The 6,587-nt window shown below is 47.2% G+C and overlaps 1 long non-coding RNA gene across 2 annotated transcripts; it reads left to right on the forward strand.

Moving 5' to 3' along the window:
- Positions 1–1,108: 1,108 nt before the first annotated feature.
- On the forward strand, positions 1,109–4,057 carry LOC127319642 (uncharacterized). Of its 2 annotated transcripts, none has more exons than XR_011742311.1 (4): positions 1,109–1,605; positions 1,682–1,993; positions 2,397–2,481; positions 3,821–4,057. It is a non-coding gene; the product is annotated as an uncharacterized lncRNA (long non-coding RNA). The 2 variants fall into 2 exon arrangements; XR_011742310.1 differs by having other exon boundaries at positions 1,109–1,590.
- The last annotated feature ends 2,530 nt before the right edge of the window (positions 4,058–6,587 follow it).

Genomic DNA, 6,587 nt, shown 5'->3' on the forward strand with positions numbered 1-6,587 from the left:
TATATATGTTTCTTGTGGGCTCTATTGTAATCATGTTGTAATGTTACCGCTCGTGATTGATTCCACCCACATCGCGTGCATGCTTCGGCGTGTACGAGGCGCTTGGTGGTGCGTCTCCTAGAATCGATATCGTGCGGATTTTGGCGGATTCGCTGGGATCCTCATGGTACCGGTTTTGGGGCGTCACAAGTTGGTATCAGAGCCTCAGGTTGATGGTACCCTACTAGTCCAGCCTCTAGGATAACCTTGCGAACGGTCGTTGAGTTTAGAGAGTCCAAACTATTTTCTAAAATTCGTTGGATAGTTCTAATTACCTCTGATTTTTCTCCTTACCTCTATTCTTTCTCCTCTTACCTATGCGAGTTTTGAGTCTTCTCTCTTATCTGTGTTTCTAAGTCATAGGATTCTACGCGGGTTGGACGATCTTTGCCTTTATCCTAATAGGTCCGTTCTTTGGAGGATCCTGACAGAAGTGCATCATCGTCAACGGAACAACAATTCTTGTTAGTGGTGTCGAGAAGATCAACACTTCGCCAGAAGAAGGTTCCACGCTATGGTCGGGTGATTGTCAACATGGTACAAGAAGATCTGATAGTTTAACCAACTCCCCCTTAGGTTGACGTGGGATCTCGGGGCGCGATCCCTTGTTAGTGGTGTTGATTGTAGCGACCCAGGAATATCCCCATATTAGATTTGTTTGTTCTTTTTCTTTTGTGCATCATCATGGCATCATGCATATTTTTGAACTCCAAAAGTATTTTATTAAACCCTATTTTATTGCTAAAACCATTCTCCTCTTTTATTCCAAATAATAGTCCTCTTTTCTCTGCTTAATATCTGGTCTAAAAACTATTTGTAAATGGTTTTATAACAAAACAGAAAAATAAAACAGGAAATGTTTTAAATTAAAAAAAGGGGGAGGCCGACCTCCAACCGGCAAGGCCAAGATCAGGCCCAGCCGGTGCCCCAAGCCCCAGGCCACCTAGGCCCACCCCGCAGCCCACCTGGCCTGCTGGCCAAAACCCTAACCCTCCCACCGGCCAGCTCCTCCCTCCCCTGGCAATTTTGCAGCCACCCCCCTCTCCTTCTTTTGTAAACGCGATCAGGTCCTCCCACTCAGCATCTCTCCTCGCTCGAGCCCGAGCCCGACGCTCTTCTCCTCTCGTCCTCTCACCATCCCGCTCACCCCGAGCGCTGCTTGCGCGAGCCCAGCGCCGCCTCTCTCCGCAGCGGCCGTGTCGCCCCGACGCGCGGCCTCGTCTCCTCTCGACCTGCTCCGGTCGCCGCCCCTTCTCAGCACCCGAGCGCGCCGCCGCTCGAGCCCCTGCATCGCAGATGCTCCCTACCTCGCCGCCATGGCCGCCTCTCCCTTTTCGAGCTCGTCCCCGGCCTCCTCCTGGACGCCCGCAGACGCGCCCCTGCCTCCTCCTTCTCACGCCACCAGGAGCCACGGCGCCCAAGGCCGCCGTTCCCGAGCTCTGCTTCACAGCGCCGGTCGCCGCCTAGCTTCCTCCCGCAGCGCCGCTCGTCCTTGAGTCGCGCACCTCTGCGCCGTCTTCCGCGTTCGTCCCTGGCCTCGTTGCTATGCAGGCACTGCTCTCAGAGGTTTCCCCTAATGCATTTTCATGTCACGCGCGTGAAACCCTTCCGTGAAACGGCCTGGCCACCCTTGTTCTTGCAGAGAGCAGCACCAGGCGTCCTCGTATAACAGCAGTTACACCGTACATGTTCAGCACCTTCCGCCGGCACTCGCTGGTTCGTTCCCTGCCTCCCCTTGGACGCGCACACGCAAGCAGGAACATGAGCCTGGTGTTTTGTCATCGCCAAGATCCTGCGAAGATGCACGGCGTCGCGGGAAGACCACCGTCGATGTTTTCGCTCTTCACCGACAATTGAAGTTGAAACCCCAAGTTCTTCTTCCCGGACCCAAGTTCTCCAAAGCCCGACTTCATCTGCTTCCTCGTCAATCCGGCGACCACCTTGTTCCGATACCGTGAGACCCAAACCCTAACCTATACCTATTTTATAAATGTTCCATATAACTTGTTCCATTTGCCATATCATACATGTTGCATCGCACCGCATATCTCATGAGTTCGGGTAAATAGCGATTCACCTAAATAAGTATGGAATTGTGCGGGACTACTCTCTTATCCTGGTTCCATTTAAATTTGCGTAGCGCACCCATGCCTTGTCTTGTCATGCTAAACAACAATTAATATGTGGGGTAGAAAAACAACTTGAACCTAATATTTGTTTGTCGGGATTCCGATTCCGCTTAATATGGATAAGTTGCATCACCGCAATATGTTTGCCATGTCATGCATGCATATCATATCATGAGCATGCCGATTCTTCTCCGTAGATGTAAGATTTGCATCCGTTGTTTGTTGTAGCATTTGCTTCTTCCTGGATAGGATCGCGAAGTGGTGTGGTGAGATACGACAAGTCCTCCGGATGTTCCTCGGCAAGCTTTAACAGGCAAGCATTTCCCCTATACTTCTGCCCCTGCAGAAGTCGCTCACCTATTTTATTTTGCCTTCTCCCTCATGCTATCTTTAAGTTGCGTTCTTGTCACGTGTCCCTTCCACTTGTTACCTCAAGCCGCCTATATTGCCTCCACCAACCACCTACAGCTATTGTTTGGTTATCGGGTCTGCCTTGCGAGTCGTAGTGCATGCTAGTGCTGTTTATATCTCGTTACCATTATCGCTATCTTATCGGGTTATCAGTTGGGAATCATGACACATGCTACATGTTTATATCTGTTGAGGGTATCATGGTTACTTGTTAATAGTTGTTAGCGGAGACATCGGTGGGTCAGTTGCTCATTTTATGACGGCTCACTTGTGTTTCCATGAAATCTAGGACCTCGAGTTCTTGTTATCTGTTCCGAGACTGAGCGCTCTAACCACACGTGGGTATGTTTCTGGGTCTCCCCTCGACCACTGCCGGAATCTACAGCTTTGTCCAGTGGCCACAACTAGTCTCGTAATGTTTTACCATTTGTTGTTTGTGTGCATGCCAGCCTGTTACTTATTTATTTTGGGAAGCCCCTGGGTGCCTTGTATCCCTTGTTTCTGGTATGCACGTATAGGTTTGTGGCCTGAGCGTTTATCGCATGCTGAAGCGGGTCATTCGCCCCTGTGTGTGTTCTGACCCTCGGAAGCCGTGCACGCAATAGTTAGGTCCGTTTCGGAGATACGGCCGGACTTCGATTCGGGTTCAACTTGGTTAGGTGGCTTCCTGGACATTGTTGTCGTGAAGGAGAGTGCGAGTCGTGATGTCCACCTGTCGCAAGTGGGTTGATCGTGCGTGTGGGCACATTTGGGCACCCCTGCAGGGTAAAATCTTATCGATAAGTCGCGTCCGCGGTTATGGACGACTTGGAGCTGTATGACTCGACCATAGACAACTTACACCTGTTGTTTCAATACTAATAACTTGCATAGTAAGATAGAATAACTTAAATAATAAATGGTTAAAACTTGTCAATCGTGTGAGTGCCCTTGTAAGTACTTTCTTGCGAGGGGGGAACGCATCGGCTGTGTTATGTTTGCAGAGTATAGAACTGTTAGTTATGCGCTCTCTCATTTTCTCTGATTAGACGACTGTTGTAGAGTGTCTCTATAGGTTTTTAGTGCTTGCGCGCTGCCGCTTAACCCCACCATATTGCCTATGACGTTCCTCTTCCGTCCTATAAGTCCCCTGCGTGCCTCAAGTACAAAGGACGACTGGTTGACGAATGCTTATACGTCTTGAAGTCTTGTTAAGTACGAACCCGTACTTATTGCTGCTTCTACGGGACATAACCGGGCAGGTATGAAGATATGTTCGAAGAAAACGATGCTAGCAAGGTTACCCTTCCGGCTTGGCCTGGGCAGGGTTATGGACGCCACTGGTTATCTTCAGGACTCTGAGTCCAAATTTGTATCTTGTCCGTACTCGGATGTATTTGATCTTCTGTATGATTTGGATCTTTGTATGTATCTATTTGTATCTTGACTCGTGGGAGTCGTTGTTGTAATATATATGTTTCTTGTGGGCTCTATTGTAATCATGTTGTAATGTTACCGCTCGTGATTGATTCCACCCGCATCGCGTGCATGCTTCGGCGTGTACGAGGCGCTTGGTGGTGCGTCTCCTAGAATCAATATCGTGCGGATTTCGGCGGATTCGCTGGGATCCTCATGGTACCGGTTTTGGGGCGTCACAATCATCACCATCGTTGCTTACTGAGAAGATTGGGCCACCCCATATCATCTTGGTATCAGATTTCCAGTTTTCCTCGGTAAGCCATCCACAATCCACCCCATAGTTTAGTTGTGAGTGTTTCCTATCCAGAAAAAGCCAAAAAAAATTAGGGTTAGGGTTTGCCATAGCCTTAGATTGCACTAATTTCAAGTTTTTTGTTGCTTTTCGTAGTTCTTTTTGCGTATCTTTTTCTTGCATCTAGTATTGTTAGGGTTTGAGTCTCTATAATCATCTAGTTTCAATTATTGTTACTCCGAGTCCACATAGCATACAGTGTGTTGTCCCAACCATAGCCACAGCCTTTCAACATAAGTGACTAGGAACTTCCCCAGAAGAGACTAGTTTTACCGCTTGACAGGCTGCTCATTAGGGTTTGGTGCTTTGCATATCTTGTTGGCTGTGTTATCAAGGAGTTGAGTCATAAAAAAAAGAAAATTGAAAAGAAGCAAAAAGAGCTACATAGCTGCGTACAAAATAGAAAAATCCAAAAAGAAAAGTGAAGTGCTAGAAGAATCAAGTGAAGGCCTAAGTTACTTTACTGCACCCGTAGTTGAGCAATCTTGTGCCTGTCTCGTTGAGCTTTGCTAGCGTCTCTCTAGTGCATTGCAACCTTTCATCCATATAGTTGCATTGCCCCATTTTTCGCCTTGTGTGAGTATCATTGGTTGTCTACGGTCAGCGCTAGAGCTTGTTATTGGTGCAAATAGGTAGCCTATCTACAGCCCCACATATATCCTGCTTTGCCGTGTGATTTGTTCTTATACCCTTGATATTTGCTTCGCTACATCCGTGCACTAGTTGTTACTACAAGTGGTAAGCAACACTAATTTACTTTAGAACGGTAAGATCTCCTTTTCTTATCAGTTTTTGAGTGAGTTGTGAGAGTACCACCATATCTTTTTGATTTAGTGCACTAACCTACTAATCATGTCTACTAGTGATCACAAAATTGTTAACCAGGAAAACAAGGATTCTGTAGATATCAACACATGGAGGGAGTATGAAGCCCTTCGTAATGAGATGCGACGTGAATTCCGCACTCCAATTGATGAGCTAAAGGGAACGGTCCAAGGGATTTCCCAGAAGCTGGATACTACATGTGAGACCGTCACTACAATGAAAGATCAAATGACGGATATATAGCGCAATATTGCAGATATGCGCCTAGCTATTGAGAATTTGACACAACAACAACAAGACGATGACGATGATCCTGACCTTCAAGATGACGCACGTAATGCTCGTGGTGCGCCACGGGGTAATCGTCCTCGAGGATGGGCTCCACTTGGCCGCAATGGTCGTGGACATGATGAGGAAGACGGATTGGGTAAGACCAAGTTTTCTATACCCAAGTTTGAAGGAGGCGCTGATGTTGAAGAATACCTCACTTGGGAGCTCAAGATTGAGAAGTTATGGAGTTTACATCCACATTACACTGAAGATAGGAAGATAAAGCTTGCTTCTTCTGAATTTGATGGTTATGCATTGCGTTGGTGGGATCGATTTGTTCGTGCTCGCGAATAAGATGGTGAACAGCCTATTATCACATGGCGTGCTATGAAGGCAGCAATGACCGAGCGTTTTGTGCCCACAAATTATTTGCGCAATATATTTGATAAGTTGAGTCTGTTGAGGCAAGGTGTGAAGACTGTTGATGAATACTACATCGAGATGGAGATGCTCATGCAGCGTGGCCATGTCAAAGAATCCCTTGAGATGAAAATGACTCGTTTTCTCAATGGTTTGAAGTATGACATCAAAGGCATTGTTCGTCATTACAGTTACACCACTATGAATGAGTTGCTACATCATACAAGAGAAGCTGAATCACAGTTGGCTGACGAAGCAAAGATTAAAGGACGAGCTTCAGGAGCTGGGCGCTTCACGCCTCATGCGCCCCCACCCACGGCGTCGGCGCCATCGACGCGCTCCGCACCTTACTCTACTAGCAAGCCGGTCTCCAATGTGTCTAATGCAAAGAAGTCCGAATCTGCTGCAAGTACGAGTGGCTCTAACATGTCTACTGCGCAATCGTGATATGGCTTGTCATACATGTGGTGGCAAAGGTCATTTCAAGAGAGATTGTCCTAACCGCAAAGTCATGATTATCAATGAGGACAATGAGTATGAGACTGGAGAAGATGTTGATCCTAATGCTCCAGAAGATGATGACTATGACACTGATGGTGAAGATGCATATCCGTCTGATGCTCGCACCATTGTTGTGTCGCAGCGTGCTCTTAATGTGTTGCCGATACGTCTCCAACGTATCTATAATTTCTTATGTTCCATGCTAGTTTTATGACAATACCTACATGTTTTATTCATACTTT

The sequence above is a fragment of the Lolium perenne genome, chromosome 4 (assembly GCF_019359855.2).
Source record: "Lolium perenne isolate Kyuss_39 chromosome 4, Kyuss_2.0, whole genome shotgun sequence".
NCBI classification, from domain to species: domain Eukaryota; kingdom Viridiplantae; phylum Streptophyta; class Magnoliopsida; order Poales; family Poaceae; genus Lolium; species Lolium perenne.